The 13,324-nt window shown below is 39.5% G+C and overlaps 1 pseudogene; it reads left to right on the top strand.

The window, feature by feature from the left end:
• Nucleotides 1–733: 733 nt before the first annotated feature.
• On the top strand, nucleotides 734–1,460 carry LOC115815248 (adenosine receptor A1-like; annotated as a pseudogene).
• The last annotated feature ends 11,864 nt before the right edge of the window (nucleotides 1,461–13,324 follow it).

Here is a 13,324-nt window from a genome sequence, read left to right as displayed (position 1 = left end):
TAGTCCACTATATAGTTAACCAGCCACTTTGTAGTGCTGTTCCAATTCTCAGCTGTAAATTTACAACACTATATAGCACACTACAAAATCTTTGCAAGGCAGGGCAAAATGTAGGGTACAGAAGCTGTACCCTACATTGATCAGCTTAGACCATCATTCATTGCGGCCTGTCTTGTGAAAGCAGGCAAGTCTTTACCGACCAAATAGTGTCTGAAATTTATCAACAGCTGTCTGCCTTTATCCCTTAGTGAGTGTTCTATGTAGCAAACACTACATAGTGAGCGAGTGAGTGTTCTATGTAGCAACACTATAGAGTGAGTGAGTGAGTGAGTGATTGGACAAGTGGACATTTGGAACACAGCTCAAGAGACCCAATGAGCAAGGAACAGGTGTATTTGAATACTAGATAATGAACTAGTTGAGAAGGTGGCTGTTGAGTTGAAAGGGAGAGCACTGATTAGTCAGAAGAGAAACAGATGTGTGACAGCAGTAGTACCAATAGTTGTAGTATTAGTAGTAGTTGTGGTAGTAGAAGTACTAACTGGTGTCAGCATCATTTTAATAGCAGTATTGTGTATCTCCATGTGTGGGGAATCTTAAACAACCCAGCACGATGATTATTATTAAGCATATTTGATGAGGAACACAGTCTTCTGAAACATTAACGAGACCAACACAGTCTTGTGAAACATTAATGAGACCATAGTAAAGGCGTGTGTACCCTTTTTCTGCAATGGCGTACTTTGGTACTAGGTTAGGATTAAACATTTTTAATTTCATTTTCAAAACATTGCTGGGTAGTTGTGGCAGCATGTTGGCTTGCTGCTGGTTTTTTGGGTTTCATTCCCCTGTCTGGATGAAACAGCTATGACACCTTAAACCACAGTGCCAACTCAACCACAACTACTTGTAACTTGATGTGGTTTCTGTTTCCTATTTAGTCTATTTCATCTTTTTTTCTTTTCCCTTTTCATCATCATGACTTTCCCATACCTCTATGTTTTTATCTCCATTCAGAGGCAGTGGGGGGGGGGGTTATTGGATCTGAGTCCCACTCGTATAACCAGAAGGAACGCAGACTGGCTAGTTCTCTGGCCCTAGTCCTGGTTCTGTTTGTTGCCTGCTGGCTTCCCCTTCAAAAAATGCGCGCTATTGTTTTTTTACTTCCGGGACAAAGAAATACCTTGTGTTGCCTTCTTCTCAGTATGCCCCTTTCACATGCCAACTCCTTTCACTTGTAAACCATCAACCCTCTAGTTTATGGCCTCAAGATACCAAAGATAGAGGCAGCATACCGGAATATGTGGAGGAGGATTTTCAAGTGTAATGAAGAAGAGTGTCAAGACCAGAGCAGCCAAACTGCAGTCAACATTCTTGGCACTAGTGCAAACAGCATTGCCAGACAGGATCAAGAAAACATATCTGCACACACAATGTCCCTCCAGTGCAAAAATGAATGAATTGGACATGACAACTGCCTCTCTGGTTTTTTATTTTTCCTACAAATTTCACATTTATTACCAGTATAACACACTTAAGTCCAGACTGAATATGAATGTTTATAGCCATTAACAGCCTGTTCTATTAGGTTTAGGCCTTTTTTCAAATGTATTTCATCTGATATCAAGGCCTAACCCTAACATTAAAAAAAAAACAACAACAACAGCAACTTGACTCTACATTCTACTTTGTGTTTATCAAGGATTTGTGTAAACAAACTTGTGGGTTCTGCAGAGCAGTTGATCTAAGAGGTTAAGCTATACCAGTTAGCTATAAGCCAAGTGAAATACACTGGCCAGTGCTAACCCATATCCATTCAATGTATTAATATCAGTGTTGCATTTTAAGAAAGCGTGGAATGAATTTCATATTCATGTGCATTTTTGCTCTATTAATATGCAAGCTGTTCTATTATGATTTACCAGCTGAGAACTGTGTTTGCCTAGCAAATGCATTTTAAAAGTACTCTTTAGAAAGACAGGCACTGCTGAGTTGATCGAAATTCCTTGGTGTGCAGGGGCTGAGAGTAAGTTACTCTACTTTAAATAATTACGGCACACTTTGTGGTGTAAAACAACTGTAGTTGTAAAGCGGTTGTAATTAATATATTGTAACTAAACAATTCTGACCATTTTTGTTTTGGAGAACTTCTGGCACCATGCATGAGTGTTTTACAAGGTTCACTTTCATTCAGCTCTATTAAAACCATTTATTACGTGTATCAGTCAGGCTGTCAGGTCTGCACAACAGGTCTGAAATTTTACAGAGGTTGCAGAGGTAATGCAAAAGCAGTTACGGAAATACTCGTATCCTATCATCTCTTTATTTCCTGTGCAGCAGTTGCATACGTTTGCCTTCACTTTCAGAAAGGTATTTTTATCAGGGTAAACCAGACAGTCTTTTTGTTTGTTTGTTTTAATGTGGTTTGACCCATTGGTCTTAGCCAGCTGCCAGCTGCTATATGTGCTTATTGTATGTTTAAAAAAAAAAAAAACCCTCTTCATTTGTTGATGGAGGCCAGGAGTACACAGGAACACAATTCTGCATGCTCCTTGGGGTCGTTAGTCAGCCCGGGTGTTTCTGCCCCTTACTGATGGCCCCAAATTGCCATTTAATGTCAACACCATACTGCTCTCTGCTAAAGATGTAGTGTGGAAATATAGAATGCTTGGCTTCAGATGTGACGGAGAAGGTGGTTTCTGCTCATCACCCCTGAGGTCACCATATGCAATAAAACTCATGTAAACTAGACTCTAAACATAACATTTCAAATAAATTTTAAAAAACGGAAAAGAAAGAAAAAAGTGGAAATTCAAATGAGATTCCACCATAAAAGCCCACACCTAAACACCTGTATCATGATGGTGACAAAGCATTTATTTTCACATGATGTACTGAGATCAGAACAATAGTATGAAAATAACCTTTATATTTGTATCTTTACCAGAGAAAAACTTCAATGAGTATTTTTAATTTCTGTAATTACTCAAATACTTTGACTCAAGGGGTGCAGTTACAATCTCATTCCTGTAGGGTTCATCAAAGCTTTACTTTTGATTAGACCTTCAGGACTGCAGTTACCAAAAAACAACTGAAACTCTTTACAGCTTCTGAAGGACAATCCAGTACCAAGCCTGTCGCAGGTTACAGGAAGTTTGGAATATGTTACTGAACGATTCTCAATGGTCTGACCTTAATGCAGTCATGCCATACCATCTGGTAGATCAACTGTAATTACATTATTAAGTACATTTTTAAATACCAGTTTTAAATACCATTTTGAGGTTACAACCAAATTAGAACCAGTAAAGCCAGTTTAAAAGTGTGATGCTATTTTCTTTATGTGGTGAAACTTAATCAACACCTAAGCAGAGAAAAACTAATCTGAAGTTAGAAATCATTCATTGGTTGATCTGTGACATGATGTCCAATGATAATCACTGTATATTCCAGTTAGTTTAAGGAAAAAAATGTATTATTTATTTATTTTGATGCTTGAAACATGTCATGTGTCATCCATTTTTACATTCACAGAATTTTAGCAGATCTGCAGCAATCTCAGATACTTACCTCAATATACATCAATTTAAATATGAGTGGGAATATCATGTAGACGGCTATAGTACCCAAGTTCATTCAAAGAAAGATGCTTGCCAGGTCCAATACCACACCAATCTGATATTTAACCTCTCGCGTTCATTGTGTCTCTCAAGGAAGGCAATAGACTGTATAGTTATCACCTGAACAGGATAGGAACCCTCCCACAAACTATACAACCTACTACCTCAACTTGTGAGGACACACAGCTCTGCAGTGCACTGGTCGGAATGTACAGGTACATAATAGTACATGGAGAACATACTAGAACATTTACACGGTGCAGAGAAACATTATACAGTAGGCAGAGAAACATTATGCAGTAAAACACAACGTCAGATATTTAACAGGTTAAAGTAAGGAGTCTGTTATGTCTTTAACCAATCTGTTTAGTCGATCTTAAAACAAGTAGATGTACACATTTTACGTATTCCTGTACAAATCTTCATTAAATGTGAAAATATGAGAAATGCGTGATGAGGGACATGCTGTACAGGTCATTGGCGTGTCTCTAGCGTGGTCCAGTCGATTAATCTGTCTCCTTAGGAAAGACAGTAGATTGTATAGTTATCTCAGAGGGAGGTTTCATACCCCACAACTATTCAATCTACTACCTCAGCCTCAAGGACAGCGACCAAAACACTTTCCACAGCAAGTCAGTCAGTAGCAGCATGTGGCAGAGAGCTGGAATGAGAGAGAGACAAAATTAAACGGTCTTTAAGTGCTTTAAGTTGTCCTGAGCACTTTTAATGAATGCACACTTTGACGTATAACAGTATATCCTTTTTTTTTGGCGTTGTTTTCACCACGAATTCTTGCCCAAACATTTAATTGGCAATTTTTGGCGAGATTCTTATTTCCAAATGATGTACCACCAACAGGAGCAGTCTGGTAACAGTTTGTTGGAAATGACAAGGAATTTCCTCTCTACTTTTTTTGCCTTGCCAGAAAACGCATTCGTAGTTCAGGAGTCACACTAAATACCCAACATACTGTATTTCGTAATGCTATAGACATGATTTAAAAAACAAAAAACTGTTACAGGTAGCCAGGTTTGATGGCAAAGAGGGTATCTGAGCAAAACAGTCAGGAGTCGCAGCACAGTCACAGCGAAGAGTTAGCTAATCTGTGCTAGCCTTAAGCATAACGCATTGGCATCCAGAGAGGTTGGCATATAAAAGAGGTGGGATGTGCCAGAAAATAGTGCCCATTTTCTCAAAAGAATGGGAAAAAAAGGGAAAAAACTTGGCTCTTTACAGCCTCCACAAGCATCCGGAAGCTTGCTGTTTAACAGGCAGGAGTAAATAGCTGAATTCGAACATGGCTTTCCCCAGCTGTCTCCCACTAGCTTGCACAAGGCTAAGTGTAAAGACTGTAATGCAAAGAAGGGAGGGAAAAAAGACAAAACAAAATGGCCGCTCTCCTGCCATTTTGGGAAACTGCCTTTGGCTTGTCTGACTGACAACATATGCAGTCGAAAAACCTATCGACCTCTCCAAACCCATGTTCACACGTTTGGGTCGGCTGTTTCGAAAAGACTGAGAGAGTCACACAACAGCAAATCACCCTCTGGCTAAACGCGCTAAGATCTCCTTTCACTCCGAATTGGCACACACCTAATACAAAGCCCTTGAATCGGCTCACACACAGACAGCAAGCAGAACATAAACACAAATATATGTGCAAATAGTCTGTGCCTATTTTAAATAAGGTAAATGTGAATATTAGCTATATGGCTGTAGACTATAGGTCTCATTGATCTGTACTCAAGCAAGTGAATGTATATGCCTGCATATCTGTGTGCAGCAAATATATGTAAAATAACTGCAGTACATCTGAATGTTCTCTATGTATTTTTAGTATATTCAATATACCTGTATACTTCATGTAGATAATGCATCTGCTAGCATACATTTAAACATATAATGGTTGCAAAGTATAATTTATATCTAAATGTTCTAAACGTATACACAATTGATCTCAATTATCTCCAATATGGTACATGTGTAAAATGTATTACAGTATATTCATTTAACATATTAATTTAAAAACAGAGCCAGAGTTTCAGTGCTTTTTTGTAGGTTAGGGCTCAAGATCATTTGTTTGTTTGTTTGTTTGTTTGTTTATGCTTAGCAAGGCCTTTTTTTATCTTTAATGTAGCATTAAAAAAACTCAGGCTCTCTTTCTGTGTAAAAGGTTTCTATTTCCATTGTCATACTACCACTTATCAGCAGTAAATTACCCTTCAGCCTATTAAAGTATCTATATCAGTCCATGAAATATAAAAATTACATATATAGTTTATACTTCACAATTACAGGTGACCTAAGGAAATCAATCAGAGCCACAGTCAAGACCTCACTGTGGTATAACTGATTGAATAGTATTGCCTGAGAGTTATAAACCAGTATGAACCTCTATGTAGAGGGCTTGCAGACAAGAGGTCAGAGGGCAAGTGAAACAATTGGTCGTCATGCAAAAAAAAAAAAAAAAAGACATACGGAGGGGTGGGCTGGTGGCCCCATGGCTTGGCATAAATTAACATGTGAACCAGGAATGGTGAAAAGCACTCAGGCAGCTCATTAACATTCTGGATTCCTCTTTGGCCTAATTAACACTGACAGTGATTGAAATGTTTTGGCAAGAGAGCTGGCTGCAGGAGAGCCAGGGTCTGCTTGGCCAGACTGAATGAAAAAAAAGCAGGAGAGAGGGAGCCCCTTAATTGAGATGTGGAATTAATTAGATGGTGAATGGTATCAGACCTCTGTGAGTACCCTCTGCACAAAGACGAAGGAGAGGTTGAGGCGGAAATTGGTTTAACTTCTCATTCAAATGAAGCACTCTGCAAAGCTATGGGATGAAGGAGCACCCCCCCTACAAAACACCAAAAATATTGAGGGAAACAAAACGAAACGTTTAGACTACATGCTGATCATGTTGTACTACAGGTTTTGTTTGTCCAGGATAAAATGTTACATTATTTTAAAAAGCCTTTACTTCTGCTAATCTTTCCATAGCAACAGGTGACAGGAAGTTGTTGAATCTGAAGTCTCAATTCAAAGTGACAACGTTCTTAGAGAAGTGTTAATCTCAGTCAGATTCAAAAGTCAGTCTGCATCAAGGGTTATTCATCTGCTTTCTTTGCTATAGGGGAAAGTTTGATAACAGATTCATTTTTAAATTAATTGAAAGCTGTTATCTTAGGTACCTCCAAAATTATATAGTCATGAAGGAGTGTGTTGACAGAGAAATTCAAAGTTAATCTTATATATTAATGTTACACTCTATATCAAAATAGTTACTTTGGATTTGGAGATTTTGTTTGGAGATTTTGTTTAGTGTATTAGCTCTGGAAAACCAGGCATATATATACTATATACCATATTTAAGAATTATGGTTTGACATTGCTTTCTGTCTAGCTAAGAACAGTTCTTTTATTGTTCTATTAATGTACTCCACATTGTCCGTGTCTGAGAGAACGGCATGGCCTATTAAATTTATTATTCCTTCGTCAACATAAAATAAAACATTAAAATAAACCTTAATCCTTAAAAGAACACTGTTGCCATAGCACTGCATGTGTAAGCATTTGATATCCCTATCCAGAATGTGCTATGCTCCTTCAAGGGAGGAAAAAAAGAGGATTTCAGGATTAAAAGCATCAGACATGATAAACAGAAATCTTTTACAATACCCCTCACTGTAAGAGATCAGCAGATGACTTTGCAATGCGCTGTGACAAAACATGGTAGTGATACTTTGCATTTTGACGCATAAAGATGTGTGATTAGATGGATTTTAACACTGGAAGCTTGCAGGGAAAAAAGGGCTCACAGGACGCTGGTAACACAAGTCATCTGCAGTATGGTGACCACAATGCTGGCCTAAGCAATCTGGGATGAATTTTTGCTCCAAAAAAAAAAAAAGGATTGTAACATCTTGAGCATCATACATTGCATCTCAAGTCTGCAAATCTGTTTCTAAAACTACTGTCACCATTTCCAATCATGTTAACCAAGTTTTAAGTCCCAATATTGTTAATAATCAATATTGTAAATCTGGCTGCTGAACCCTGGGATCATATCAGTTATGTTTATGAAACAAAGAAGTCCTATACTCTCCTTTTTCTCTATATTGCTACAAACAATGTGTGTGTGTGTGTTTGTAGCTATATATATATATATATATATATATATATATATATATATATTTGTCAGGTTGTTTCATGGGACTTTAAAGACAGAAAAATTCTTCATATTTATGGTGGCGAGTTTGTTAGGTTAAGTTATTTGTTTAGAGTGCCAGTGTACTGAGTTTACTGGGATCAGTGCATTGAGATCCTCTTACTGATAAGCTAATGGCACAAGCACAGTATTTACTTATCCTAGCAATCAAACTGCTCACTGCCAACAACCAAACCAATATGATGTGCACTGCAAAGTGTTACAGACAAAACAATTCCTTTCGGTATTCAATTGCTTAATATAGAAAACATGCAAAAGGAAAATAATGAAAAAAAAACTTATTTAAAAAGAAACCGCTGAACTGTTTACTGAAATCACTAAATACCGTAAACATTATTGTCACATATACAATGTCACAATATTTGTAGCAGTATCTGAAGTATCACAGTATCATTTCAATAATCTGACCTTTCTTTTCTGTATTGCTTGAACTCACGATGAGATTGCTCCTTTTTCCGCTCGGGGAATAACTTCGAAAGCATTTTAATTGACTTTGATTACAGAAATGCACTGCAGAGATAAGGAAGCCATTTTCTTAACAGAAGAAAATGTTCTTAACAGCATTTGGCTGAGGTGAGCAACCACATTTCTCCAGGACAAGAAAAATATTTAATACTCTTTTTTTTATCTTAATAGTGTTTGAAAGTACAAATGCTTACTGCGTGAAGCATGCTACAGTCACACAGATCAACAAGTTGATTTCCAAGTCAGTTAGCTTCCTTCTAATGGTAACAGCTCAAACCAAATGACCTCAGCTCAAACCAAAGCTCACAAATGTACTACAAGTTCCACTGTCCCCTCCTCTCACACCAAAATATTCAAAAACTGCATATCCCAACACGACAAATGAGATAAAATCATTCACTGGCATTTAACTCGAAACTAATGTGGTTATGGAGCGTGCACCCACCTCATCACAAACAGGACCACTGACTTTTACAGATCACAAACTTTTGACGCTTCTCAAAACAATCTTCCTTTTGTCTAATTGTTCTGTAACTTATTTATTTTTTAATGCTGTGTTGCTGTTCTCTCAAGCTAAATTTTAATTCCACACAAGAATAACGTTTCAGACCCTAAAAGCTATCACACATAGCATGCTTTTTTAGCACACACACCACCCCCTTCCCCCCTTGTTGTCAATCAGCGAGACTGGAGGAGAACGCCCTGTTTGCAAAAATAGCGGGCCCTAAACAGGAAATCTGCCTCCTTTGACCTTGTTTGACTTCATCCTGTGGTCTCTGAGGTCTTAATGAGTTCACCTCTTGTCATCAGATAGCTGTCTATCAGACTTAAATAAAGAGCAACATCTCCCTCTCTCTCTCTCTCTTTTTAACTTTCTTTTTTTTTTAACGTTTCACCTGTTTAGCACTGCATTGACTGAGAAAGGTACCTCTACACAAGTAAGTGAATTCAAACAGCCTTTCAAGGAGAGGTCTGGTCTGTGTGATTTGACGATTTAATCGATTTCTCTGCATTTCCCGTATTGTTCTGGCTTAGAAACATAACTGCTACACCACTATTCCGCATTCTTAATTTGACAAAAGCGTACATTCATTTTTCTCTCTGTATCAGAAATATGTAAATATCTTGTCCCTTTTTGTCCATAAAGTGGCAGTATTTATCACGTCATGACTTTCCTCTGTAATCAGAGAAGGGAGCTGAAGGAGGCCAAACATTTCCTGATGAAGGCACAGAGACTTTGTTCCTGGTAACCACTCCAACAGAGTGGCGTGAGGCGGGGTGGGAGGGGGCACAAAAAATAGCAGGAAGTAGAAATGGCGCGCCAGGAAAAAAAAAACTATATTGAGTAACGTGACAAGTTCATCTGAGGAGAAGGGGAGGAGGAAGTATTCTCATTTTCACCCCGCCCTCCATTTCTCCTATTCTTTCTATTTTTTTTTTTTTTTTTTTACATTGTGTGCCTTTACATTGCCTTAAACTTGTTTTTTTTCCTTCGTTTGATTTGTTTGAAAGTATAATGTTTTACTGTAGGCTATGTACATGTGAATGAATCAACTTATCAACTACATTTTAATTAAACACTGTTTAGCACTATGTGAGAAAGAGAGACAGGAAGATTCAATATGTGTTTAGCCAACTGGCTAAACTGTTATCTCGTGTTACATTGCCAATCCCTTGAATCTCTCGTGTGTTTATCATGAATATCAGTCATTTTTCTCTGGATTGCCATTTCGGTAGGGGGGGGTGTGTTCGTTTTTCAGCTCCTACAGATGGAGAGAATGTTCTAGACAATCTTTTTGTTGTTGTGAAATGGTTAACAGCTGTTTTTGTCATGTCTTCTTTTAAAAATGCGAATTAATAAATATATCAAAAAGCACATTTTGCATTTTACTTGTATTGAAGTTATAAGACGTTTTGCATTCGATGGGACAATAGTTGGCTCGTCATCGTACAAAGAGATAACAGAGAAATGGCATGAGCAAAGCCACAAGGGCTACTGAAAAACAAGCCCTTAATGGGCCCTTAACACTGATTTAACAATTATCACAGGAAAAAGAGAGGATGCTAAACCTCTCAGTGTTTTCTTTCCTCTCTTTTGTGCTCTGTTTTCTCTATCTGGAGGTAGATTTGTCGTTTTTTAGCGATTTCCTCTCTTTTTGGCGGTCACAACAATTCCGCTTCATTGTCACCTTCGGAATTTGAAGTGTAAAACGGTGGTTCTCTCCGTTTTTAATTCTGATAGCTTACCGCTAACAGTTACTTCAGCAACAAAGACAAATTCGACATCATAAGGAAAGCGCGCGCGATATCTAGACGTCGGCCCTGCTTTACATATATTTACAAATATAAATATATGTATTTTATGTACATATATAGAGACTCAAAAGCGGAATCTGCTGTTAATCTGTGAGAATTTGACAGAATATCTGGCCCTCTGAAGAGCTTGAGCTGCCACTAAAACAACATAACCACTTTCCTTGGCTGTGCTGCGAGTTGTGTTGTGTTTAACATTCCCAGAGCAAACAAGCTGGCCACAGAATGCAATGTTAATGAAACATTCCAACCTTAACGAAAAAAAAGGGGAAAAAAAAATCCTGCACTACAAAGCTTAAACCGCTACACATAGAAACATGCAAATCAAAGCTAACTTAAGAAGGTGCATCTGTCGACACACTCTCAGATCTTTCTTTCAGTAATATTTCCTTATTTTTCGAAAAGTTAAGCGTAATTTTTTTTACAAATCGGACAGAAATGGCGGATATTTTGGCATGGCGGCGAAGGCGGGGGGTGGGGAGTGGGGGTGGGGGGGGGGGGGGGGGGGGGGGGTTGGAAAGACACGTGTACAGGATGAAGGTGAGGATGAGGAGAAGCGAAAGAACATATGAAAAGACTGGTACATTCTGACTGAAAAAAAAAACAGAAAGCAAAAACAGACTATTTGGAGGAAACCTGAGGACTTGGCGTTGGAGCAGAATGAAAAAATCGGGAGAGAAAATACCTGAGATCGAGCTTTTCTAGCACGGGGGGGACATCGGCCGAGATCGGACGGGGGGATTGGGCTGCGGCGGTGGCGGCGGCGGCGGTGGTGGTGGTGAAAGGAGGAGAGAAAAAAAAAAAAAGGCGGGGTGGAAGAAAGGAGAAGAGAGGAGAGGATTTCCACGTCCTGATCGCTCACTGGCAAGACGAGGAAAAGGCAGAGAGGCGTGCTCGAGTGCAACCCCACTCAAACACGGGCTGGAGCCTGAGCTGAAGCCAGCTCAGAGCAGCCGCGGCCATGCCCTTTACGCCTGCCCACTTTAACTCAGCTGCCAAGAAACCAGAGAGAGAGAAAGAGAGAGAGAAAGAATATGAGGTCACAGCAGAGAGAGAGAGAAACAGAGAGTAAAAACATGCACGGACAGACTATTTAAATTCTCATCTTGCCACTCAGATGAGTTCTTGTCATCAGATAAATAGTTTTAGTTTAGTTGGATCCCCTTCAGTGAGCTGGCATTGGCTCACAGTGTACGGTGAACGGCAGTTTCCTCACAAGGCCTGGAGGTTCACACAGAGAGATGGATTCCCTCCAAAACCAACGTAACAACAAATTTCAACACATCCAACACCCAAAGCATGTTGTGACTGAGAGAGAGCGGGAAAAAAAGGGGAGCAAGAAAATAGCCCTAGAAAAAGAACAGGGAAAAAAAAGAACAAAACAAAACCAAACAAAAACGGTAAACAACATATACTTGTACTCACACAAACTGTTCATGTCTGTGATGCCAATGTCCGTGCCAGATTTACAAAACAATGTTGAGGACTGGAGGTTCATCTTGGAATAAGGAGTTGTGGCTTCTCCCAGAGTGTGGTTGAAGCCTTTTGTCAGCATTTGGCATCTTTCCCAGGTACTACATGCCTCACGCCTCTCCTTTCCAGTAGTCATCACACACGTCTGTAGCTGTCCTCTGAGCTGCCTGTGTTTTTGTTTTGGTGTGTCCCAGTTCTTTTTTTTCTGTCCTTTCCGCTTACCAGATAAAAAAAAAAAAGGTATATGAAATTTTCCTTTCACAGCATACTGACCAAAAAAAACCCCCGACAACAACAAAAAAAGGCAAGTGCTGGAGTCTGGACCAAGTTTTTGTAAGAGAAAACAAAAGCCCGGGGGTGGGGGGGAATATATAAATAAATATCGTGTCACAGTGTAACTGTCCAGCACAGCAGGTGAAAGGGAACTTCACAAATCCAGTCTTTGAATTTTTTTGCTCTGCACTCAGTGACATGGGAAGCAAGAAGCTAAGCTTTTAGAAAGTGAGGCTGAAAACAGCAAACGGGAAAAAAAAGAGGATGGAGTTCTGGGACTACACTCTGGTGCTATGATAGATTCCGTTGAGGAGCAGGGGAAAGGCACACAGATCGCACTGAACTCCTTGGCAAGGAAAAGGGACCAAAATAATCCTGTGTCACTCTGCCAAAAAGTGTGCCTCAACCGCTCCCGTGGGGAAAGACAGAAAGAGAGAGAGAGAGAGAGAGAGAGAGAGAGAGAAGGTGGTGACATGTAGAGTCGCACAGACGAAGGCTGTAGTCCTGTCCCCACAGTCAGCGTCTTCTCTCAGGCATTGTCCAGGGCAGCACTTAATGTGACGTCAGAACTACACCCCCCCCCCAACACACATTCACTTTTTTTTTTTTTTTACGTTATTTGTTAATTTATCCCCCACCTCCCGCCGCACTTCTCTTCTGTAACCTCCAACAAACAAACACAAACCCATATCACAAGAAAGAAAGAGAAAAAAAAACACCTCTCTGTTGCAGCTGATAGCAGCCACGTCTCTGTTGAAGTCTATCTCGGCAAATGTTGACGAGAAAGAAGAAATCTTGTAAAGCGGCAGATATGCAGACACTGAATGAGAGGAGAAGAGAGGACAAGAGAGGAGAGGAGAGGACAGGAGAGAAGAAGAGGAGAGAGGAGAGAGAATAGAGAAGAGCTGCCTTCACAAATCTCTCTCTGTGTCTCTGTCTTCCTGCCTCGCGAGCAGGG

The sequence above is a fragment of the Chanos chanos genome, chromosome 6 (assembly GCF_902362185.1).
Source record: "Chanos chanos chromosome 6, fChaCha1.1, whole genome shotgun sequence".
NCBI lineage: Eukaryota > Metazoa > Chordata > Actinopteri > Gonorynchiformes > Chanidae > Chanos > Chanos chanos.
Note: the sequence above shows the minus strand (reverse complement) of the source record. Positions and strands in the feature narration are given on the sequence as shown.